Source organism: Lithobates pipiens, unplaced genomic scaffold (assembly GCF_037356315.1).
Source record: "Lithobates pipiens isolate NorthernLeopardFrog02 unplaced genomic scaffold, aLitPip1_a1.2 Scaffold_8, whole genome shotgun sequence".
Classification (NCBI taxonomy): Eukaryota; Metazoa; Chordata; class Amphibia; order Anura; family Ranidae; genus Lithobates; species Lithobates pipiens.
The window spans coordinates 593,333,034-593,356,349 of NW_027507903.1; the positions used below are offsets into that span (position 1 = coordinate 593,333,034).

A 23,316-nucleotide genomic window follows, 5' to 3' on the forward strand; every position below is an offset into this window, starting at 1 on the left:
CACTGATTAAGAATACTGGAAGTGTCTTGGTCCAGGACTTAAGGAAGCCGTTCGGGCAGTGTCTTTTTGCAAGGCGCTTGTTTCCGGTGAAAGAGCATTGGCCTGTAGGTAAAAGTAAGCCAGAAACTGGACTGGACCCTATCTGCATGCTTACAGGTTAGATTCTCCCTTTTATCTTCAACCTGTCCTAGAAAATTAAATGGGAGAGGACGATTGGCCAGCCTGGGCAAGCCAAATACTTGTGCTTTCAGGCTGAATGCTCTTTTTCCACCATAGATGTCAAGATTCAAACAGCTTTGGACTCTTCTGGTGGTGGATTTTTCAGAGCCTGGATAGCTCAGTCGGTAGAGCATCAGACTTTTAATCTGAGGGTCCAGGGTTCAAGTCCCTGTTCAGGCGCTTTGAGGTCCTTGAGCTTCTGATTGGGCAGTCTTTATGCACATCTGCCAGGAACGCTCACTGGACCAGAGAGATGAAATGTCTTAGGGGACGGGAAGCCAACCTCCCCCCTCGAGGCTCTTGGAATCTGCACCAGAAATAAAGGTGGCTGAAGGTGATTGTTTGACCAACTGTTTCCTGCCATAGAACCTTGTCTGTGGTAGCTTACCTGGGCTCCCGTAAACAATCTGCGACTGGCACACGCTGCTTGATCTTCTCTTGCCTATAATCCAGAGTGGATTCTACCTTATTTTTTGGCCTGCGTTTCCTCTGCTGGACCTGGCATCATGAGGCTAAAGGGGAACTTCATTTGTAACCCAGTCACTGATTAAGAATACTGGAAGTGTCTTGGTCCAGGACTTAAGGAAGCCGTTCGGGCAGTGTCTTTTTGCAAGGCCCTTGTTTCCGGTGAAAGAGCATTGGCCTGTAGGTAAAAGTAAGCCAGAAACTGGACTGGACCCTATCTGCATGCTTACAGGTTAGATTCTCCCTTTTATCTTCAACCTGTCCTAGAAAATTAAACGGGAGAGGACGATTGGCCAGCCTGGGCAAGCCAAATACTTGTGCTTTCAGGCTGAATGCTCTTTTTCCACCATAAATGTCAAGATTCAAACAGCTTTGGACTCTTCTGGTGGTGGATTTTTCAGAGCCCGGATAGCTCAGTCGGTAGAGCATCAGACTTTTAATCTGAGGGTCCAGGGTTCAAGTCCCTGTTCGGGCGCTTTGAGGTCCTTGAGCTTCTGATTGGGCAGTCTTTATGCACATCTGCCAGGAACGCTCACTGGACCAGAGAGATGAAATGTCCTAGGGGACGGGAAGCCAACCTCCCCCCTCGAGGCTCTTGGAATCTGCACCAGAAATAAAGGTGGCTGAAGGTGATTGTTTGACCAACTGTTTGCTGCCATAGAACCTTGTCTGTGGTAGCTTACCTGGGCTCCCGTAAACAATCTGCGACTGGCACACGCTGCTTGATCTTCTCTTGCCTATAATCCAGAGTGGATTCTACCTTATTTTTTCTCCTGCGTTTCCTCTGCTGGACCTGGTATCATGAGGCTAAAGGGGAACTTCATTTGTAACCCAGTCACTGATTAAGAATACTGGAAGTGTCTTGGTCCAGGACTTAAGGAAGCCGTTCGGGCAGTGTCTTTTTGCAAGGCCCTTGTTTCCGGTGAAAGAGCATTGGCCTGTAGGTAAAAGTAAGCCAGAAACTGGACTGGACCCTATCTGCATGCTTACAGGTTAGATTCTCCCTTTTATCTTCAACCTGTCCTAGAAAATTAAACGGGAGAGGACGATTGGCCAGCCTGGGCAAGCCAAATACTTGTGCTTTCAGGCTGAATGCTCTTTTTCCACCATAAATGTCAAGATTCAAACAGCTTTGGACTCTTCTGGTGGTGGATTTTTCAGAGCCCGGATAGCTCAGTTGGTAGAGCATCAGACTTTTAATCTGAGGGTGCAGGGTTCAAGTCCCTGTTCGGGCGCTTTGAGGTCCTTGAGCTTCTGATTGGGCAGTCTTTATGCACATCTGCCAGGAACGCTCACTGGACCAGAGAGATGAAATGTCTTAGGGGACGGGAAGCCAACCTCCCCCCTCGAGGCTCTTGGAATCTGCACCAGAAATAAAGGTGGCTGAAGGTGATTGTTTGACCAACTGTTTGCTGCCATAGAACCTTGTCTGTGGTAGCTTACCTGGGCTCCCGTAAACAATCTGCGACTGGCACACGCTGCTTGATCTTCTCTTGCCTATAATCCAGAGTGGATTCTACCTTATTTTTTGGCCTGCGTTTCCTCTGCTGGACCTGGCATCATGAGGCTAAAGGGGAACTTCATTTGTAACCCAGTCACTGATTAAGAATACTGGAAGTGTCTTGGTCCAGGACTTAAGGAAGCCGTTCGGGCAGTGTCTTTTTGCAAGGCCCTTGTTTCCGGTGAAAGAGCATTGGCCTGTAGGTAAAAGTAAGCCAGAAACTGGACTGGACCCTATCTGCATGCTTACAGGTTAGATTCTCCCTTTTATCTTCAACCTGTCCTAGAAAATTAAACGGGAGAGGACGATTGGCCAGCCTGGGCAAGCCAAATACTTGTGCTTTCAGGCTGAATGCTCTTTTTCCACCATAAATGTCAAGATTCAAACAGCTTTGGACTCTTCTGGTGGTGGCTTTTTCAGAGCCCGGATAGCTCAGTTGGTAGAGCATCAGACTTTTAATCTGAGGGTCCAGGGTTCAAGTCCCTGTTCGGGTGCTTTGAGGTCCTTGAGCTTCTGATTGGGCAGTCTTTATGCACATCTGCCAGGAACGCTCACTGGACCAGAGAGATTAAATGTCTTAGGGGACGGGAAGCCAACCTCCCCCCTCGAGGCTCTTGGAATCTGCACCAGAAATAAAGGTGGCTGAAGGTGATTGTTTGACCAACTGTTTGCTGCCATAGAACCTTGTCTGTGGTAGCTTACCTGGGCTCCCGTAAACAATCTGCGACTGGCACACGCTGCTTGATCTTCTCTTGCCTATAATCCAGAGTGGATTCTACCTTATTTTTTGGCCTGCGTTTCCTCTGCTGGACCTGGCATCATGAGGCTAAAGGGGAACTTCATTTGTAACCCAGTCACTGATTAAGAATACTGGAAGTGTCTTGGTCCAGGACTTAAGGAAGCCGTTCGGGCAGTGTCTTTTTGCAAGGCCCTTGTTTCCGGTGAAAGAGCGTTGGCCTGTAGGTAAAAGTAAGCCAGAAACTGGACTGGACCCTATCTGCATGCTTACAGGTTAGATTCTCCCTTTTATCTTCAACCTGTCCTAGAAAATTAAACGGGAGAGGACGATTGGCCAGCCTGGGCAAGCCAAATACTTGTGCTTTCAGGCTGAATGCTCTTTTTCCACCATAGATGTCAAGATTCAAACAGCTTTGGACTCTTCTGGTGGTGGAGTTTTCAGAGCCCGGATAGCTCAGTTGGTAGAGCATCAGACTTTTAATCTGAGGGTCCAGGGTTCAAGTCCCTGTTCGGGCGCTTTGAGGTCCTTGAGCTTCTGATTGGGCAGTCTTTATGCACATCTGCCAGGAACGCTCACTGGACCAGAGAGATGAAATGTCTTAGGGGACGGGAAGCCAACCTCCCCCCTCGAGGCTCTTTGAATCTGCACCAGAAATAAAGGTGGCTGAAGGTGATTGTTTGACCAACTGTTTGCTGCCATAGAACCTTGTCTGTGGTAGCTTACCTGGGCTCCCGTAAACAATCTGCGACTGGCACACGCTGCTTGATCTTCTCTTGCCTATAATCCAGAGTGGATTCTACCTTATTTTTTGGCCTGCGTTTCCTCTGCTGGACCTGGCATCATGAGGCTAAAGGGGAACTTCATTTGTAACCCAGTCACTGATTAAGAATACTGGAAGTGTCTTGGTCCAGGACTTAAGGAAGCCGTTCGGGCAGTGTCTTTTTGCAAGGCCCTTGTTTCCGGTGAAAGAGCATTGGCCTGTAGGTAAAAGTAAGCCAGAAACTGGACTGGACCCTATCTGCATGCTTACAGGTTAGATTCTCCCTTTTATCTTCAACCTGTCCTAGAAAATTAAACGGGAGAGGACGATTGGCCAGCCTGGGCAAGCCAAATACTTGTGCTTTCAGGCTGAATGCTCTTTTTCCACCATAAATGTCAAGATTCAAACAGCTTTGGACTCTTCTGGTGGTGGCTTTTTCAGAGCCCGGATAGCTCAGTTGGTAGAGCATCAGACTTTTAATCTGAGGGTCCAGGGTTCAAGTCCCTGTTCGGGTGCTTTGAGGTCCTTGAGCTTCTGATTGGGCAGTCTTTATGCACATCTGCCAGGAACGCTCACTGGACCAGAGAGATGAAATGTCTTAGGGGACGGGAAGCCAACCTCCCCCCTCGAGGCTCTTGGAATCTGCACCAGAAATAAAGGTGGCTGAAGGTGATTGTTTGACCAACTGTTTGCTGCCATAGAACCTTGTCTGTGGTAGCTTACCTGGGCTCCCGTAAACAATCTGCGACTGGCACACGCTGCTTGATCTTCTCTTGCCTATAATCCAGAGTGGATTCTACCTTATTTTTTGGCCTGCGTTTCCTCTGCTGGACCTGGCATCATGAGGCTAAAGGGGAACTTCATTTGTAACCCAGTCACTGATTAAGAATACTGGAAGTGTCTTGGTCCAGGACTTAAGGAAGCCGTTCGGGCAGTGTCTTTTTGCAAGGCCCTTGTTTCCGGTGAAAGAGCATTGGCCTGTAGGTAAAAGTAAGCCAGAAACTGGACTGGACCCTATCTGCATGCTTACAGGTTAGATTCTCCCTTTTATCTTCAACCTGTCCTAGAAAATTAAACGGGAGAGGACGATTGGCCAGCCTGGGCAAGCCAAATACTTGTGCTTTCAGGCTGAATGCTCTTTTTCCACCATAAATGTCAAGATTCAAACAGCTTTGGACTCTTCTGGTGGTGGCTTTTTCAGAGCCCGGATAGCTCAGTTGGTAGAGCATCAGACTTTTAATCTGAGGGTCCAGGGTTCAAGTCCCTGTTCGGGCGCTTTGAGGTCCTTGAGCTTCTGATTGGGCAGTCTTTATGCACATCTGCCAGGAACGCTCACTGGACCAGAGAGATGAAATGTCTTAGGGGACGGGAAGCCAACCTCCCCCCTCGAGGCTCTTGGAATCTGCACCAGAAATAAAGGTGGCTGAAGGTGATTGTTTGACCAACTGTTTGCTGCCATAGAACCTTGTCTGTGGTAGCTTACCTGGGCTCCCGTAAACAATCTGCGACTGGCACACGCTGCTTGATCTTCTCTTGCCTATAATCCAGAGTGGATTCTACCTTATTTTTTCTCCTGCGTTTCCTCTGCTGGACCTGGTATCATGAGGCTAAAGGGGAACTTCATTTGTAACCCAGTCACTGATTAAGAATACTGGAAGTGTCTTGGTCCAGGACTTAAGGAAGCCGTTCGGGCAGTGTCTTTTTGCAAGGCCCTTGTTTCCGGTGAAAGAGCATTGGCCTGTAGGTAAAAGTAAGCCAGAAACTGGACTGGACCCTATCTGCATGCTTACAGGTTAGATTCTCCCTTTTATCTTCAACCTGTCCTAGAAAATTAAACGGGAGAGGACGATTGGCCAGCCTGGGCAAGCCAAATACTTGTGCTTTCAGGCTGAATGCTCTTTTTCCACCATAAATGTCAAGATTCAAACAGCTTTGGACTCTTCTGGTGGTGGATTTTTCAGAGCCCGGATAGCTCAGTCGGTAGAGCATCAGACTTTTAATCTGAGGGTCCAGGGTTCAAGTCCCTGTTCGGGCGCTTTGAGGTCCTTGAGCTTCTGATTGGGCAGTCTTTATGCACATCTGCCAGGAACGCTCACTGGACCAGAGAGATGAAATGTCTTAGGGGACGGGAAGCCAACCTCCCCCCTCGAGGCTCTTGGAATCTGCACCAGAAATAAAGGTGGCTGAAGGTGATTGTTTGACCAACTGTTTGCTGCCATAGAACCTTGTCTGTGGTAGCTTACCTGGGCTCCCGTAAACAATCTGCGACTGGCACACGCTGCTTGATCTTCTCTTGCCTATAATCCAGAGTGGATTCTACCTTATTTTTTGGCCTGCGTTTCCTCTGCTGGACCTGGCATCATGAGGCTAAAGGGGAACTTCATTTGTAACCCAGTCACTGATTAAGAATACTGGAAGTGTCTTGGTCCAGGACTTAAGGAAGCCGTTCGGGCAGTGTCTTTTTGCAAGGCCCTTGTTTCCGGTGAAAGAGCATTGGCCTGTAGGTAAAAGTAAGCCAGAAACTGGACTGGACCCTATCTGCATGCTTACAGGTTAGATTCTCCCTTTTATCTTCAACCTGTCCTAGAAAATTAAACGGGAGAGGACGATTGGCCAGCCTGGGCAAGCCAAATACTTGTGCTTTCAGGCTGAATGCTCTTTTTCCACCATAGATGTCAAGATTCAAACAGCTTTGGACTCTTCTGGTGGTGGATTTTTCAGAGCCCGGATAGCTCAGTCGGTAGAGCATCAGACTTTTAATCTGAGGGTCCAGGGTTCAAGTCCCTGTTCGGGCGCTTTGAGGTCCTTGAGCTTCTGATTGGGCAGTCTTTATGCACATCTGCCAGGAACGCTCACTGGACCAGAGAGATGAAATGTCCTAGGGGACGGGAAGCCAACCTCCCCCCTCGAGGCTCTTGGAATCTGCACCAGAAATAAAGGTGGCTGAAGGTGATTGTTTGACCAACTGTTTCCTGCCATAGAACCTTGTCTGTGGTAGCTTACCTGGGCTCCCGTAAACAATCTGCGACTGGCACACGCTGCTTGATCTTCTCTTGCCTATAATCCAGAGTGGATTCTACCTTATTTTTTGGCCTGCGTTTCCTCTGCTGGACCTGGCATCATGAGGCTAAAGGGGAACTTCATTTGTAACCCAGTCACTGATTAAGAATACTGGAAGTGTCTTGGTCCAGGACTTAAGGAAGCCGTTCGGGCAGTGTCTTTTTGCAAGGCGCTTGTTTCCGGTGAAAGAGCATTGGCCTGTAGGTAAAAGTAAGCCAGAAACTGGACTGGACCCTATCTGCATGCTTACAGGTTAGATTCTCCCTTTTATCTTCAACCTGTCCTAGAAAATTAAATGGGAGAGGACGATTGGCCAGCCTGGGCAAGCCAAATACTTGTGCTTTCAGGCTGAATGCTCTTTTTCCACCATAGATGTCAAGATTCAAACAGCTTTGGACTCTTCTGGTGGTGGATTTTTCAGAGCCTGGATAGCTCAGTCGGTAGAGCATCAGACTTTTAATCTGAGGGTCCAGGGTTCAAGTCCCTGTTTGGGCGCTTTGAGGTCCTTGAGCTTCTGATTGGGCAGTCTTTATGCACATCTGCCAGGAACGCTCACTGGACCAGAGAGATGAAATGTCTTAGGGGACGGGAAGCCAACCTCCCCCCTCGAGGCTCTTGGAATCTGCACCAGAAATAAAGGTGGCTGAAGGTGATTGTTTGACCAACTGTTTGCTGCCATAGAACCTTGTCTGTGGTAGCTTACCTGGGCTCCCGTAAACAATCTGCGACTGGCACACGCTGCTTGATCTTCTCTTGCCTATAATCCAGAGTGGATTCTACCTTATTTTTTGGCCTGCGTTTCCTCTGCTGGACCTGGCATCATGAGGCTAAAGGGGAACTTCATTTGTAACCCAGTCACTGATTAAGAATACTGGAAGTGTCTTGGTCCAGGACTTAAGGAAGCCGTTCGGGCAGTGTCTTTTTGCAAGGCCCTTGTTTCCGGTGAAAGAGCATTGGCCTGTAGGTAAAAGTAAGCCAGAAACTGGACTGGACCCTATCTGCATGCTTACAGGTTAGATTCTCCCTTTTATCTTCAACCTGTCCTAGAAAATTAAACGGGAGAGGACGATTGGCCAGCCTGGGCAAGCCAAATACTTGTGCTTTCAGGCTGAATGCTCTTTTTCCACCATAAATGTCAAGATTCAAACAGCTTTGGACTCTTCTGGTGGTGGCTTTTTCAGAGCCCGGATAGCTCAGTCGGTAGAGCATCAGACTTTTAATCTGAGGGTCCAGGGTTCAAGTCCCTGTTCGGGTGCTTTGAGGTCCTTGAGCTTCTGATTGGGCAGTCTTTATGCACATCTGCCAGGAACGCTCACTGGACCAGAGAGATGAAATGTCTTAGGGGACGGGAAGCCAACCTCCCCCCTCGAGGCTCTTGGAATCTGCACCAGAAATAAAGGTGGCTGAAGGTGATTGTTTGACCAACTGTTTGCTGCCATAGAACCTTGTCTGTGGTAGCTTACCTGGGCTCCCGTAAACAATCTGCGACTGGCACACGCTGCTTGATCTTCTCTTGCCTATAATCCAGAGTGGATTCTACCTTATTTTTTGGCCTGCGTTTCCTCTGCTGGACCTGGCATCATGAGGCTAAAGGGGAACTTCATTTGTAACCCAGTCACTGATTAAGAATACTGGAAGTGTCTTGGTCCAGGACTTAAGGAAGCCGTTCGGGCAGTGTCTTTTTGCAAGGCCCTTGTTTCCGGTGAAAGAGCATTGGCCTGTAGGTAAAAGTAAGCCAGAAACTGGACTGGACCCTATCTGCATGCTTACAGGTTAGATTCTCCCTTTTATCTTCAACCTGTCCTAGAAAATTAAACGGGAGAGGACGATTGGCCAGCCTGGGCAAGCCAAATACTTGTGCTTTCAGGCTGAATGCTCTTTTTCCACCATAAATGTCAAGATTCAAACAGCTTTGGACTCTTCTGGTGGTGGCTTTTTCAGAGCCCGGATAGCTCAGTTGGTAGAGCATCAGACTTTTAATCTGAGGGTCCAGGGTTCAAGTCCCTGTTCGGGCGCTTTGAGGTCCTTGAGCTTCTGATTGGGCAGTCTTTATGCACATCTGCCAGGAACGCTCACTGGACCAGAGAGATGAAATGTCTTAGGGGACGGGAAGCCAACCTCCCCCCTCGAGGCTCTTGGAATCTGCACCAGAAATAAAGGTGGCTGAAGGTGATTGTTTGACCAACTGTTTGCTGCCATAGAACCTTGTCTGTGGTAGCTTACCTGGGCTCCCGTAAACAATCTGCGACTGGCACACGCTGCTTGATCTTCTCTTGCCTATAATCCAGAGTGGATTCTACCTTATTTTTTCTCCTGCGTTTCCTCTGCTGGACCTGGTATCATGAGGCTAAAGGGGAACTTCATTTGTAACCCAGTCACTGATTAAGAATACTGGAAGTGTCTTGGTCCAGGACTTAAGGAAGCCGTTCGGGCAGTGTCTTTTTGCAAGGCCCTTGTTTCCGGTGAAAGAGCATTGGCCTGTAGGTAAAAGTAAGCCAGAAACTGGACTGGACCCTATCTGCATGCTTACAGGTTAGATTCTCCCTTTTATCTTCAACCTGTCCTAGAAAATTAAACGGGAGAGGACGATTGGCCAGCCTGGGCAAGCCAAATACTTGTGCTTTCAGGCTGAATGCTCTTTTTCCACCATAAATGTCAAGATTCAAACAGCTTTGGACTCTTCTGGCGGTGGATTTTTCAGAGCCCGGATAGCTCAGTCGGTAGAGCATCAGACTTTTAATCTGAGGGTCCAGGGTTCAAGTCCCTGTTCGGGCGCTTTGAGGTCCTTGAGCTTCTGATTGGGCAGTCTTTATGCACATCTGCCAGGAACGCTCACTGGACCAGAGAGATGAAATGTCTTAGGGGACGGGAAGCCAACCTCCCCCCTCGAGGCTCTTGGAATCTGCACCAGAAATAAAGGTGGCTGAAGGTGATTGTTTGACCAACTGTTTGCTGCCATAGAACCTTGTCTGTGGTAGCTTACCTGGGCTCCCGTAAACAATCTGCGACTGGCACACGCTGCTTGATCTTCTCTTGCCTATAATCCAGAGTGGATTCTACCTTATTTTTTGGCCTGCGTTTCCTCTGCTGGACCTGGCATCATGAGGCTAAAGGGGAACTTCATTTGTAACCCAGTCACTGATTAAGAATACTGGAAGTGTCTTGGTCCAGGACTTAAGGAAGCCGTTCGGGCAGTGTCTTTTTGCAAGGCCCTTGTTTCCGGTGAAAGAGCATTGGCCTGTAGGTAAAAGTAAGCCAGAAACTGGACTGGACCCTATCTGCATGCTTACAGGTTAGATTCTCCCTTTTATCTTCAACCTGTCCTAGAAAATTAAACGGGAGAGGACGATTGGCCAGCCTGGGCAAGCCAAATACTTGTGCTTTCAGGCTGAATGCTCTTTTTCCACCATAGATGTCAAGATTCAAACAGCTTTGGACTCTTCTGGTGGTGGATTTTTCAGAGCCCGGATAGCTCAGTCGGTAGAGCATCAGACTTTTAATCTGAGGGTCCAGGGTTCAAGTCCCTGTTCGGGCGCTTTGAGGTCCTTGAGCTTCTGATTGGGCAGTCTTTATGCACATCTGCCAGGAACGCTCACTGGACCAGAGAGATGAAATGTCCTAGGGGACGGGAAGCCAACCTCCCCCCTCGAGGCTCTTGGAATCTGCACCAGAAATAAAGGTGGCTGAAGGTGATTGTTTGACCAACTGTTTGCTGCCATAGAACCTTGTCTGTGGTAGCTTACCTGGGCTCCCGTAAACAATCTGCGACTGGCACACGCTGCTTGATCTTCTCTTGCCTATAATCCAGAGTGGATTCTACCTTATTTTTTGGCCTGCGTTTCCTCTGCTGGACCTGGCATCATGAGGCTAAAGGGGAACTTCATTTGTAACCCAGTCACTGATTAAGAATACTGGAAGTGTCTTGGTCCAGGACTTAAGGAAGCCGTTCGGGCAGTGTCTTTTTGCAAGGCCCTTGTTTCCGGTGAAAGAGCATTGGCCTGTAGGTAAAAGTAAGCCAGAAACTGGACTGGACCCTATCTGCATGCTTACAGGTTAGATTCTCCCTTTTATCTTCAACCTGTCCTAGAAAATTAAACGGGAGAGGACGATTGGCCAGCCTGGGCAAGCCAAATACTTGTGCTTTCAGGCTGAATGCTCTTTTTCCACCATAGATGTCAAGATTCAAACAGCTTTGGACTCTTCTGGTGGTGGATTTTTCAGAGCCCGGATAGCTCAGTCGGTAGAGCATCAGACTTTTAATCTGAGGGTCCAGGGTTCAAGTCCCTGTTCGGGCGCTTTGAGGTCCTTGAGCTTCTGATTGGGCAGTCTTTATGCACATCTGCCAGGAACGCTCACTGGACCAGAGAGATGAAATGTCCTAGGGGACGGGAAGCCAACCTCCCCCCTCGAGGCTCTTGGAATCTGCACCAGAAATAAAGGTGGCTGAAGGTGATTGTTTGACCAACTGTTTGCTGCCATAGAACCTTGTCTGTGGTAGCTTACCTGGGCTCCCGTAAACAATCTGCGACTGGCACACGCTGCTTGATCTTCTCTTGCCTATAATCCAGAGTGGATTCTACCTTATTTTTTGGCCTGCGTTTCCTCTGCTGGACCTGGCATCATGAGGCTAAAGGGGAACTTCATTTGTAACCCAGTCACTGATTAAGAATACTGGAAGTGTCTTGGTCCAGGACTTAAGGAAGCCGTTCGGGCAGTGTCTTTTTGCAAGGCCCTTGTTTCCGGTGAAAGAGCATTGGCCTGTAGGTAAAAGTAAGCCAGAAACTGGACTGGACCCTATCTGCATGCTTACAGGTTAGATTCTCCCTTTTATCTTCAACCTGTCCTAGAAAATTAAACGGGAGAGGACGATTGGCCAGCCTGGGCAAGCCAAATACTTGTGCTTTCAGGCTGAATGCTCTTTTTCCACCATAGATGTCAAGATTCAAACAGCTTTGGACTCTTCTGGTGGTGGATTTTTCAGAGCCCGGATAGCTCAGTCGGTAGAGCATCAGACTTTTAATCTGAGGGTCCAGGGTTCAAGTCCCTGTTCGGGCGCTTTGAGGTCCTTGAGCTTCTGATTGGGCAGTCTTTATGCACATCTGCCAGGAACGCTCACTGGACCAGAGAGATGAAATGTCCTAGGGGACGGGAAGCCAACCTCCCCCCTCGAGGCTCTTGGAATCTGCACCAGAAATAAAGGTGGCTGAAGGTGATTGTTTGACCAACTGTTTGCTGCCATAGAACCTTGTCTGTGGTAGCTTACCTGGGCTCCCGTAAACAATCTGCGACTGGCACACGCTGCTTGATCTTCTCTTGCCTATAATCCAGAGTGGATTCTACCTTATTTTTTGGCCTGCGTTTCCTCTGCTGGACCTGGCATCATGAGGCTAAAGGGGAACTTCATTTGTAACCCAGTCACTGATTAAGAATACTGGAAGTGTCTTGGTCCAGGACTTAAGGAAGCCGTTCGGGCAGTGTCTTTTTGCAAGGCCCTTGTTTCCGGTGAAAGAGCATTGGCCTGTAGGTAAAAGTAAGCCAGAAACTGGACTGGACCCTATCTGCATGCTTACAGGTTAGATTCTCCCTTTTATCTTCAACCTGTCCTAGAAAATTAAACGGGAGAGGACGATTGGCCAGCCTGGGCAAGCCAAATACTTGTGCTTTCAGGCTGAATGCTCTTTTTCCACCATAGATGTCAAGATTCAAACAGCTTTGGACTCTTCTGGTGGTGGATTTTTCAGAGCCCGGATAGCTCAGTCGGTAGAGCATCAGACTTTTAATCTGAGGGTCCAGGGTTCAAGTCCCTGTTCGGGCGCTTTGAGGTCCTTGAGCTTCTGATTGGGCAGTCTTTATGCACATCTGCCAGGAACGCTCACTGGACCAGAGAGATGAAATGTCCTAGGGGACGGGAAGCCAACCTCCCCCCTCGAGGCTCTTGGAATCTGCACCAGAAATAAAGGTGGCTGAAGGTGATTGTTTGACCAACTGTTTGCTGCCATAGAACCTTGTCTGTGGTAGCTTACCTGGGCTCCCGTAAACAATCTGCGACTGGCACACGCTGCTTGATCTTCTCTTGCCTATAATCCAGAGTGGATTCTACCTTATTTTTTGGCCTGCGTTTCCTCTGCTGGACCTGGCATCATGAGGCTAAAGGGGAACTTCATTTGTAACCCAGTCACTGATTAAGAATACTGGAAGTGTCTTGGTCCAGGACTTAAGGAAGCCGTTCGGGCAGTGTCTTTTTGCAAGGCCCTTGTTTCCGGTGAAAGAGCATTGGCCTGTAGGTAAAAGTAAGCCAGAAACTGGACTGGACCCTATCTGCATGCTTACAGGTTAGATTCTCCCTTTTATCTTCAACCTGTCCTAGAAAATTAAACGGGAGAGGACGATTGGCCAGCCTGGGCAAGCCAAATACTTGTGCTTTCAGGCTGAATGCTCTTTTTCCACCATAGATGTCAAGATTCAAACAGCTTTGGACTCTTCTGGTGGTGGATTTTTCAGAGCCCGGATAGCTCAGTCGGTAGAGCATCAGACTTTTAATCTGAGGGTCCAGGGTTCAAGTCCCTGTTCGGGCGCTTTGAGGTCCTTGAGCTTCTGATTGGGCAGTCTTTATGCACATCTGCCAGGAACGCTCACTGGACCAGAGAGATGAAATGTCCTAGGGGACGGGAAGCCAACCTCCCCCCTCGAGGCTCTTGGAATCTGCACCAGAAATAAAGGTGGCTGAAGGTGATTGTTTGACCAACTGTTTCCTGCCATAGAACCTTGTCTGTGGTAGCTTACCTGGGCTCCCGTAAACAATCTGCGACTGGCACACGCTGCTTGATCTTCTCTTGCCTATAATCCAGAGTGGATTCTACCTTATTTTTTGGCCTGCGTTTCCTCTGCTGGACCTGGCATCATGAGGCTAAAGGGGAACTTCATTTGTAACCCAGTCACTGATTAAGAATACTGGAAGTGTCTTGGTCCAGGACTTAAGGAAGCCGTTCGGGCAGTGTCTTTTTGCAAGGCGCTTGTTTCCGGTGAAAGAGCATTGGCCTGTAGGTAAAAGTAAGCCAGAAACTGGACTGGACCCTATCTGCATGCTTACAGGTTAGATTCTCCCTTTTATCTTCAACCTGTCCTAGAAAATTAAATGGGAGAGGACGATTGGCCAGCCTGGGCAAGCCAAATACTTGTGCTTTCAGGCTGAATGCTCTTTTTCCACCATAGATGTCAAGATTCAAACAGCTTTGGACTCTTCTGGTGGTGGATTTTTCAGAGCCTGGATAGCTCAGTCGGTAGAGCATCAGACTTTTAATCTGAGGGTCCAGGGTTCAAGTCCCTGTTCGGGCGCTTTGAGGTCCTTGAGCTTCTGATTGGGCAGTCTTTATGCACATCTGCCAGGAACGCTCACTGGACCAGAGAGATGAAATGTCTTAGGGGACGGGAAGCCAACCTCCCCCCTCGAGGCTCTTGGAATCTGCACCAGAAATAAAGGTGGCTGAAGGTGATTGTTTGACCAACTGTTTGCTGCCATAGAACCTTGTCTGTGGTAGCTTACCTGGGCTCCCGTAAACAATCTGCGACTGGCACACGCTGCTTGATCTTCTCTTGCCTATAATCCAGAGTGGATTCTACCTTATTTTTTGGCCTGCGTTTCCTCTGCTGGACCTGGCATCATGAGGCTAAAGGGGAACTTCATTTGTAACCCAGTCACTGATTAAGAATACTGGAAGTGTCTTGGTCCAGGACTTAAGGAAGCCGTTCGGGCAGTGTCTTTTTGCAAGGCCCTTGTTTCCGGTGAAAGAGCATTGGCCTGTAGGTAAAAGTAAGCCAGAAACTGGACTGGACCCTATCTGCATGCTTACAGGTTAGATTCTCCCTTTTATCTTCAACCTGTCCTAGAAAATGAAACGGGAGAGGACGATTGGCCAGCCTGGGCAAGCCAAATACTTGTGCTTTCAGGCTGAATGCTCTTTTTCCACCATAAATGTCAAGATTCAAACAGCTTTGGACTCTTCTGGTGGTGGCTTTTTCAGAGCCCGGATAGCTCAGTCGGTAGAGCATCAGACTTTTAATCTGAGGGTCCAGGGTTCAAGTCCCTGTTCGGGTGCTTTGAGGTCCTTGAGCTTCTGATTGGGCAGTCTTTATGCACATCTGCCAGGAACGCTCACTGGACCAGAGAGATGAAATGTCTTAGGGGACGGGAAGCCAACCTCCCCCCTCGAGGCTCTTGGAATCTGCACCAGAAATAAAGGTGGCTGAAGGTGATTGTTTGACCAACTGTTTGCTGCCATAGAACCTTGTCTGTGGTAGCTTACCTGGGCTCCCGTAAACAATCTGCGACTGGCACACGCTGCTTGATCTTCTCTTGCCTATAATCCAGAGTGGATTCTACCTTATTTTTTCTCCTGCGTTTCCTCTGCTGGACCTGGTATCATGAGGCTAAAGGGGAACTTCATTTGTAACCCAGTCACTGATTAAGAATACTGGAAGTGTCTTGGTCCAGGACTTAAGGAAGCCGTTCGGGCAGTGTCTTTTTGCAAGGCCCTTGTTTCCGGTGAAAGAGCATTGGCCTGTAGGTAAAAGTAAGCCAGAAACTGGACTGGACCCTATCTGCATGCTTACAGGTTAGATTCTCCCTTTTATCTTCAACCTGTCCTAGAAAATTAAACGGGAGAGGACGATTGGCCAGCCTGGGCAAGCCAAATACTTGTGCTTTCAGGCTGAATGCTCTTTTTCCACCATAAATGTCAAGATTCAAACAGCTTTGGACTCTTCTGGCGGTGGATTTTTCAGAGCCCGGATAGCTCAGTCGGTAGAGCATCAGACTTTTAATCTGAGGGTCCAGGGTTCAAGTCCCTGTTCGGGCGCTTTGAGGTCCTTGAGCTTCTGATTGGGCAGTCTTTATGCACATCTGCCAGGAACGCTCACTGGACCAGAGAGATGAAATGTCTTAGGGGACGGGAAGCCAACCTCCCCCCTCGAGGCTCTTGGAATCTGCACCAGAAATAAAGGTGGCTGAAGGTGATTGTTTGACCAACTGTTTGCTGCCATAGAACCTTGTCTGTGGTAGCTTACCTGGGCTCCCGTAAACAATCTGCGACTGGCACACGCTGCTTGATCTTCTCTTGCCTATAATCCAGAGTGGATTCTACCTTATTTTTTGGCCTGCGTTTCCTCTGCTGGACCTGGCATCATGAGGCTAAAGGGGAACTTCATTTGTAACCCAGTCACTGATTAAGAATACTGGAAGTGTCTTGGTCCAGGACTTAAGGAAGCCGTTCGGGCAGTGTCTTTTTGCAAGGCCCTTGTTTCCGGTGAAAGAGCATTGGCCTGTAGGTAAAAGTAAGCCAGAAACTGGACTGGACCCTATCTGCATGCTTACAGGTTAGATTCTCCCTTTTATCTTCAACCTGTCCTAGAAAATTAAACGGGAGAGGACGATTGGCCAGCCTGGGCAAGCCAAATACTTGTGCTTTCAGGCTGAATGCTCTTTTTCCACCATAGATGTCAAGATTCAAACAGCTTTGGACTCTTCTGGTGGTGGATTTTTCAGAGCCCGGATAGCTCAGTCGGTAGAGCATCAGACTTTTAATCTGAGGGTCCAGGGTTCAAGTCCCTGTTCGGGCGCTTTGAGGTCCTTGAGCTTCTGATTGGGCAGTCTTTATGCACATCTGCCAGGAACGCTCACTGGACCAGAGAGATGAAATGTCCTAGGGGACGGGAAGCCAACCTCCCCCCTCGAGGCTCTTGGAATCTGCACCAGAAATAAAGGTGGCTGAAGGTGATTGTTTGACCAACTGTTTGCTGCCATAGAACCTTGTCTGTGGTAGCTTACCTGGGCTCCCGTAAACAATCTGCGACTGGCACACGCTGCTTGATCTTCTCTTGCCTATAATCCAGAGTGGATTCTACCTTATTTTTTGGCCTGCGTTTCCTCTGCTGGACCTGGCATCATGAGGCTAAAGGGGAACTTCATTTGTAACCCAGTCACTGATTAAGAATACTGGAAGTGTCTTGGTCCAGGACTTAAGGAAGCCGTTCGGGCAGTGTCTTTTTGCAAGGCCCTTGTTTCCGGTGAAAGAGCATTGGCCTGTAGGTAAAAGTAAGCCAGAAACTGGACTGGACCCTATCTGCATGCTTACAGGTTAGATTCTCCCTTTTATCTTCAACCTGTCCTAGAAAATTAAACGGGAGAGGACGATTGGCCAGCCTGGGCAAGCCAAATACTTGTGCTTTCAGGCTGAATGCTCTTTTTCCACCATAGATGTCAAGATTCAAACAGCTTTGGACTCTTCTGGTGGTGGATTTTTCAGAGCCCGGATAGCTCAGTCGGTAGAGCATCAGACTTTTAATCTGAGGGTCCAGGGTTCAAGTCCCTGTTTGGGCGCTTTGAGGTCCTTGAGCTTCTGATTGGGCAGTCTTTATGCACATCTGCCAGGAACGCTCACTGGACCAGAGAGATGAAATGTCCTAGGGGACGGGAAGCCAACCTCCCCCCTCGAGGCTCTTGGAATCTGCACCAGAAATAAAGGTGGCTGAAGGTGATTGTTTGACCAACTGTTTCCTGCCATAGAACCTTGTCTGTGGTAGCTTACCTGGGCTCCCGTAAACAATCTGCGACTGGCACACGCTGCTTGATCTTCTCTTGCCTATAATCCAGAGTGGATTCTACCTTATTTTTTGGCCTGCGTTTCCTCTGCTGGACCTGGCATCATGAGGCTAAAGGGGAACTTCATTTGTAACCCAGTCACTGATTAAGAATACTGGAAGTGTCTTGGTCCAGGACTTAAGGAAGCCGTTCGGGCAGTGTCTTTTTGCAAGGCGCTTGTTTCCGGTGAAAGAGCATTGGCCTGTAGGTAAAAGTAAGCCAGAAACTGGACTGGACCCTATCTGCATGCTTACAGGTTAGATTCTCCCTTTTATCTTCAACCTGTCCTAGAAAATTAAATGGGAGAGGACGATTGGCCAGCCTGGGCAAGCCAAATACTTGTGCTTTCAGGCTGAATGCTCTTTTTCCACCATAGATGTCAAGATTCAAACAGCTTTGGACTCTTCTGGTGGTGGATTTTTCAGAGCCTGGATAGCTCAGTCGGTAGAGCATCAGACTTTTAATCTGAGGGTCCAGGGTTCAAGTCCCTGTTCGGGCGCTTTGAGGTCCTTGAGCTTCTGATTGGGCAGTCTTTATGCACATCTGCCAGGAACGCTCACTGGACCAGAGAGATGAAATGTCTTAGGGGACGGGAAGCCAACCTCCCCCCTCGAGGCTCTTGGAATCTGCACCAGAAATAAAGGTGGCTGAAGGTGATTGTTTGACCAACTGTTTCCTGCCATAGAACCTTGTCTGTGGTAGCTTACCTGGGCTCCCGTAAACAATCTGCGACTGGCACACGCTGCTTGATCTTCTCTTGCCTATAATCCAGAGTGGATTCTACCTTATTTTTTGGCCTGCGTTTCCTCTGCTGGACCTGGCATCATGAGGCTAAAGGGGAACTTCACTTGTAACCCAGTCACTGATTAAGAATACTGGAAGTGTCTTGGTCCAGGACTTAAGGAAGCCGTTCGGGCAGTGTCTTTTTGCAAGGCCCTTGTTTCCGGTGAAAGAGCATTGGCCTGTAGGTAAAAGTAAGCCAGAAACTGGACTGGACCCTATCTGCATGCTTACAGGTTAGATTCTCCCTTTTATCTTCAACCTGTCCTAGAAAATTAAACGGGAGAGGACGATTGGCCAGCCTGGGCAAGCCAAATACTTGTGCTTTCAGGCTGAATGCTCTTTTTCCACCATAAATGTCAAGATTCAAACAGCTTTGGACTCTTCTGGTGGTGGATTTTTCAGAGCCCGGATAGCTCAGTCGGTAGAGCATCAGACTTTTAATCTGAGGGTCCAGGGTTCAAGTCCCTGTTCGGGCGCTTTGAGGTCCTTGAGCTTCTGATTGGGCAGTCTTTATGCACATCTGCCAGGAACGCTCACTGGACCAGAGAGATGAAATGTCCTAGGGGACGGGAAGCCAACCTCCCCCCTCGAGGCTCTTGGAATCTGCACCAGAAATAAAGGTGGCTGAAGGTGATTGTTTGACCAACTGTTTGCTGCCATAGAACCTTGTCTGTGGTAGCTTACCTGGGCTCCCGTAAACAATCTGCGACTGGCACACGCTGCTTGATCTTCTCTTGCCTATAATCCAGAGTGGATTCTACCTTATTTTTTGGCCTGCGTTTCCTCTGCTGGACCTGGCATCATGAGGCTAAAGGGGAACTTCATTTGTAACCCAGTCACTGATTAAGAATACTGGAAGTGTCTTGGTCCAGGACTTAAGGAAGCCGTTCGGGCAGTGTCTTTTTGCAAGGCCCTTGTTTCCGGTGAAAGAGCATTGGCCTGTAGGTAAAAGTAAGCCAGAAACTGGACTGGACCCTATCTGCATGCTTACAGGTTAGATTCTCCCTTTTATCTTCAACCTGTCCTAGAAAATTAAACGGGAGAGGACGATTGGCCAGCCTGGGCAAGCCAAATACTTGTGCTTTCAGGCTGAATGCTCTTTTTCCACCATAAATGTCAAGATTCAAACAGCTTTGGACTCTTCTGGTGGTGGCTTTTTCAGAGCCCGGATAGCTCAGTTGGTAGAGCATCAGACTTTTAATCTGAGGGTCCAGGGTTCAAGTCCCTGTTCGGGTGCTTTGAGGTCCTTGAGCTTCTGATTGGGCAGTCTTTATGCACATCTGCCAGGAACGCTCACTGGACCAGAGAGATTAAATGTCTTAGGGGACGGGAAGCCAACCTCCCCCCTCGAGGCTCTTGGAATCTGCACCAGAAATAAAGGTGGCTGAAGGTGATTGTTTGACCAACTGTTTGCTGCCATAGAACCTTGTCTGTGGTAGCTTACCTGGGCTCCCGTAAACAATCTGCGACTGGCACACGCTGCTTGATCTTCTCTTGCCTATAATCCAGAGTGGATTCTACCTTATTTTTTGGCCTGCGTTTCCTCTGCTGGACCTGGCATCATGAGGCTAAAGGGGAACTTCATTTGTAACCCAGTCACTGATTAAGAATACTGGAAGTGTCTTGGTCCAGGACTTAAGGAAGCCGTTCGGGCAGTGTCTTTTTGCAAGGCCCTTGTTTCCGGTGAAAGAGCGTTGGCCTGTAGGTAAAAGTAAGCCAGAAACTGGACTGGACCCTATCTGCATGCTTACAGGTTAGATTCTCCCTTTTATCTTCAACCTGTCCTAGAAAATTAAACGGGAGAGGACGATTGGCCAGCCTGGGCAAGCCAAATACTTGTGCTTTCAGGCTGAATGCTCTTTTTCCACCATAGATGTCAAGATTCAAACAGCTTTGGACTCTTCTGGTGGTGGAGTTTTCAGAGCCCGGATAGCTCAGTTGGTAGAGCATCAGACTTTTAATCTGAGGGTCCAGGGTTCAAGTCCCTGTTCGGGTGCTTTGAGGTCCTTGAGCTTCTGATTGGGCAGTCTTTATGCACATCTGCCAGGAACGCTCACTGGACCAGAGAGATGAAATGTCTTAGGGGACGGGAAGCCAACCTCCCCCCTCGAGGCTCTTGGAATCTGCACCAGAAATAAAGGTGGCTGAAGGTGATTGTTTGACCAACTGTTTGCTGCCATAGAACCTTGTCTGTGGTAGCTTACCTGGGCTCCCGTAAACAATCTGCGACTGGCACACGCTGCTTGATCTTCTCTTGCCTATAATCCAGAGTGGATTCTACCTTATTTTTTGGCCTGCGTTTCCTCTGCTGGACCTGGCATCATGAGGCTAAAGGGGAACTTCATTTGTAACCCAGTCACTGATTAAGAATACTGGAAGTGTCTTGGTCCAGGACTTAAGGAAGCCGTTCGGGCAGTGTCTTTTTGCAAGGCCCTTGTTTCCGGTGAAAGAGCATTGGCCTGTAGGTAAAAGTAAGCCAGAAACTGGACTGGACCCTATCTGCATGCTTACAGGTTAGATTCTCCCTTTTATCTTCAACCTGTCCTAGAAAATTAAACGGGAGAGGACGATTGGCCAGCCTGGGCAAGCCAAATACTTGTGCTTTCAGGCTGAATGCTCTTTTTCCACCATAAATGTCAAGATTCAAACAGCTTTGGACTCTTCTGGTGGTGGCTTTTTCAGAGCCCGGATAGCTCAGTTGGTAGAGCATCAGACTTTTAATCTGAGGGTCCAGGGTTCAAGTCCCTGTTCGGGCGCTTTGAGGTCCTTGAGCTTCTGATTGGGCAGTCTTTATGCACATCTGCCAGGAACGCTCACTGGACCAGAGAGATGAAATGTCTTAGGGGACGGGAAGCCAACCTCCCCCCTCGAGGCTCTTGGAATCTGCACCAGAAATAAAGGTGGCTGAAGGTGATTGTTTGACCAACTGTTTGCTGCCATAGAACCTTGTCTGTGGTAGCTTACCTGGGCTCCCGTAAACAATCTGCGACTGGCACACGCTGCTTGATCTTCTCTTGCCTATAATCCAGAGTGGATTCTACCTTATTTTTTGGCCTGCGTTTCCTCTGCTGGACCTGGCATCATGAGGCTAAAGGGGAACTTCATTTGTAACCCAGTCACTGATTAAGAATACTGGAAGTGTCTTGGTCCAGGACTTAAGGAAGCCGTTCGGGCAGTGTCTTTTTGCAAGGCCCTTGTTTCCGGTGAAAGAGCATTGGCCTGTAGGTAAAAGTAAGCCAGAAACTGGACTGGACCCTATCTGCATGCTTACAGGTTAGATTCTCCCTTTTATCTTCAACCTGTCCTAGAAAATTAAACGGGAGAGGACGATTGGCCAGCCTGGGCAAGCCAAATACTTGTGCTTTCAGGCTGAATGCTCTTTTTCCACCATAGATGTCAAGATTCAAACAGCTTTGGACTCTTCTGGTGGCGGATTTTTCAGAGCCCGGATAGCTCAGTCGGTAGAGCATCAGACTTTTAATCTGAGGGTCCAGGGTTCAAGTCCCTGTTCGGGCGCTTTGAGGTCCTTGAGCTTCTGATTGGGCAGTCTTTATGCACATCTGCCAGGAACGCTCACTGGACCAGAGAGATGAAATGTCCTAGGGGACGGGAAGCCAACCTCCCCCCTCGAGGCTCTTGGAATCTGCACCAGAAATAAAGGTGGCTGAAGGTGATTGTTTGACCAACTGTTTCCTGCCATAGAACCTTGTCTGTGGTAGCTTACCTGGGCTCCCGTAAACAATCTGCGACTGGCACACGCTGCTTGATCTTCTCTTGCCTATAATCCAGAGTGGATTCTACCTTATTTTTTGGCCTGCGTTTCCTCTGCTGGACCTGGCATCATGAGGCTAAAGGGGAACTTCATTTGTAACCCAGTCACTGATTAAGAATACTGGAAGTGTCTTGGTCCAGGACTTAAGGAAGCCGTTCGGGCAGTGTCTTTTTGCAAGGCCCTTGTTTCCGGTGAAAGAGCATTGGCCTGTAGGTAAAAGTAAGCCAGAAACTGGACTGGACCCTATCTGCATGCTTACAGGTTAGATTCTCCCTTTTATCTTCAACCTGTCCTAGAAAATTAAACGGGAGAGGACGATTGGCCAGCCTGGGCAAGCCAAATACTTGTGCTTTCAGGCTGAATGCTCTTTTTCCACCATAAATGTCAAGATTCAAACAGCTTTGGACTCTTCTGGTGGTGGCTTTTTCAGAGCCCGGATAGCTCAGTTGGTAGAGCATCAGACTTTTAATCTGAGGGTCCAGGGTTCAAGTCCCTGTTCGGGTGCTTTGAGGTCCTTGAGCTTCTGATTGGGCAGTCTTTATGCACATCTGCCAGGAACGCTCACTGGACCAGAGAGATGAAATGTCTTAGGGGACGGGAAGCCAACCTCCCCCCTCGAGGCTCTTGGAATCTGCACCAGAAATAAAGGTGGCTGAAGGTGATTGTTTGACCAACTGTTTGCTGCCATAGAACCTTGTCTGTGGTAGCTTACCTGGGCTCCCGTAAACAATCTGCGACTGGCACACGCTGCTTGATCTTCTCTTGCCTATAATCCAGAGTGGATTCTACCTTATTTTTTGGCCTGCGTTTCCTCTGCTGGACCTGGCATCATGAGGCTAAAGGGGAACTTCATTTGTAACCCAGTCACTGATTAAGAATACTGGAAGTGTCTTGGTCCAGGACTTAAGGAAGCCGTTCGGGCAGTGTCTTTTTGCAAGGCCCTTGTTTCCGGTGAAAGAGCATTGGCCTGTAGGTAAAAGTAAGCCAGAAACTGGACTGGACCCTATCTGCATGCTTACAGGTTAGATTCTCCCTTTTATCTTCAACCTGTCCTAGAAAATTAAACGGGAGAGGACGATTGGCCAGCCTGGGCAAGCCAAATACTTGTGCTTTCAGGCTGAATGCTCTTTTTCCACCATAAATGTCAAGATTCAAACAGCTTTGGACTCTTCTGGTGGTGGCTTTTTCAGAGCCCGGATAGCTCAGTTGGTAGAGCATCAGACTTTTAATCTGAGGGTCCAGGGTTCAAGTCCCTGTTCGGGTGCTTTGAGGTCCTTGAGCTTCTGATTGGGCAGTCTTTATGCACATCTGCCAGGAACGCTCACTGGACCAGAGAGATGAAATGTCTTAGGGGACGGGAAGCCAACCTCCCCCCTCGAGG

The 23,316-nt window shown here is 48.6% G+C and overlaps 17 non-coding genes across 17 annotated transcripts; all 17 read left to right on the forward strand.

Moving 5' to 3' along the window:
- Positions 1–1,086: 1,086 nt before the first annotated feature.
- On the forward strand, positions 1,087–1,159 carry TRNAK-UUU (transfer RNA lysine (anticodon UUU)). The gene has a single exon. It is a non-coding gene; the product is annotated as a tRNA-Lys (tRNA).
- Positions 1,160–3,366: 2,207 nt separating this feature from the next.
- On the forward strand, positions 3,367–3,439 carry TRNAK-UUU (transfer RNA lysine (anticodon UUU)). The gene has a single exon. It is a non-coding gene; the product is annotated as a tRNA-Lys (tRNA).
- Positions 3,440–4,886: 1,447 nt separating this feature from the next.
- On the forward strand, positions 4,887–4,959 carry TRNAK-UUU (transfer RNA lysine (anticodon UUU)). Its single transcript has one exon. It is a non-coding gene; the product is annotated as a tRNA-Lys (tRNA).
- Positions 4,960–5,646: 687 nt separating this feature from the next.
- Positions 5,647–5,719, forward strand: TRNAK-UUU (transfer RNA lysine (anticodon UUU)). Its single transcript has one exon. It is a non-coding gene; the product is annotated as a tRNA-Lys (tRNA).
- A 687-nt stretch (positions 5,720–6,406) lies between these two features.
- On the forward strand, positions 6,407–6,479 carry TRNAK-UUU (transfer RNA lysine (anticodon UUU)). The gene has a single exon. It is a non-coding gene; the product is annotated as a tRNA-Lys (tRNA).
- A 2,207-nt stretch (positions 6,480–8,686) lies between these two features.
- On the forward strand, positions 8,687–8,759 carry TRNAK-UUU (transfer RNA lysine (anticodon UUU)). Its single transcript has one exon. It is a non-coding gene; the product is annotated as a tRNA-Lys (tRNA).
- Positions 8,760–9,446: 687 nt separating this feature from the next.
- TRNAK-UUU (transfer RNA lysine (anticodon UUU)) lies at positions 9,447–9,519 on the forward strand. Its single transcript has one exon. It is a non-coding gene; the product is annotated as a tRNA-Lys (tRNA).
- Positions 9,520–10,206: 687 nt separating this feature from the next.
- Positions 10,207–10,279, forward strand: TRNAK-UUU (transfer RNA lysine (anticodon UUU)). The gene has a single exon. It is a non-coding gene; the product is annotated as a tRNA-Lys (tRNA).
- A 687-nt stretch (positions 10,280–10,966) lies between these two features.
- On the forward strand, positions 10,967–11,039 carry TRNAK-UUU (transfer RNA lysine (anticodon UUU)). Its single transcript has one exon. It is a non-coding gene; the product is annotated as a tRNA-Lys (tRNA).
- A 687-nt stretch (positions 11,040–11,726) lies between these two features.
- Positions 11,727–11,799, forward strand: TRNAK-UUU (transfer RNA lysine (anticodon UUU)). Its single transcript has one exon. It is a non-coding gene; the product is annotated as a tRNA-Lys (tRNA).
- A 687-nt stretch (positions 11,800–12,486) lies between these two features.
- Positions 12,487–12,559, forward strand: TRNAK-UUU (transfer RNA lysine (anticodon UUU)). The gene has a single exon. It is a non-coding gene; the product is annotated as a tRNA-Lys (tRNA).
- A 687-nt stretch (positions 12,560–13,246) lies between these two features.
- TRNAK-UUU (transfer RNA lysine (anticodon UUU)) lies at positions 13,247–13,319 on the forward strand. The gene has a single exon. It is a non-coding gene; the product is annotated as a tRNA-Lys (tRNA).
- Positions 13,320–15,526: 2,207 nt separating this feature from the next.
- On the forward strand, positions 15,527–15,599 carry TRNAK-UUU (transfer RNA lysine (anticodon UUU)). The gene has a single exon. It is a non-coding gene; the product is annotated as a tRNA-Lys (tRNA).
- Positions 15,600–16,286: 687 nt separating this feature from the next.
- On the forward strand, positions 16,287–16,359 carry TRNAK-UUU (transfer RNA lysine (anticodon UUU)). The gene has a single exon. It is a non-coding gene; the product is annotated as a tRNA-Lys (tRNA).
- A 2,207-nt stretch (positions 16,360–18,566) lies between these two features.
- On the forward strand, positions 18,567–18,639 carry TRNAK-UUU (transfer RNA lysine (anticodon UUU)). Its single transcript has one exon. It is a non-coding gene; the product is annotated as a tRNA-Lys (tRNA).
- Positions 18,640–20,846: 2,207 nt separating this feature from the next.
- TRNAK-UUU (transfer RNA lysine (anticodon UUU)) lies at positions 20,847–20,919 on the forward strand. The gene has a single exon. It is a non-coding gene; the product is annotated as a tRNA-Lys (tRNA).
- Positions 20,920–21,606: 687 nt separating this feature from the next.
- TRNAK-UUU (transfer RNA lysine (anticodon UUU)) lies at positions 21,607–21,679 on the forward strand. Its single transcript has one exon. It is a non-coding gene; the product is annotated as a tRNA-Lys (tRNA).
- The last annotated feature ends 1,637 nt before the right edge of the window (positions 21,680–23,316 follow it).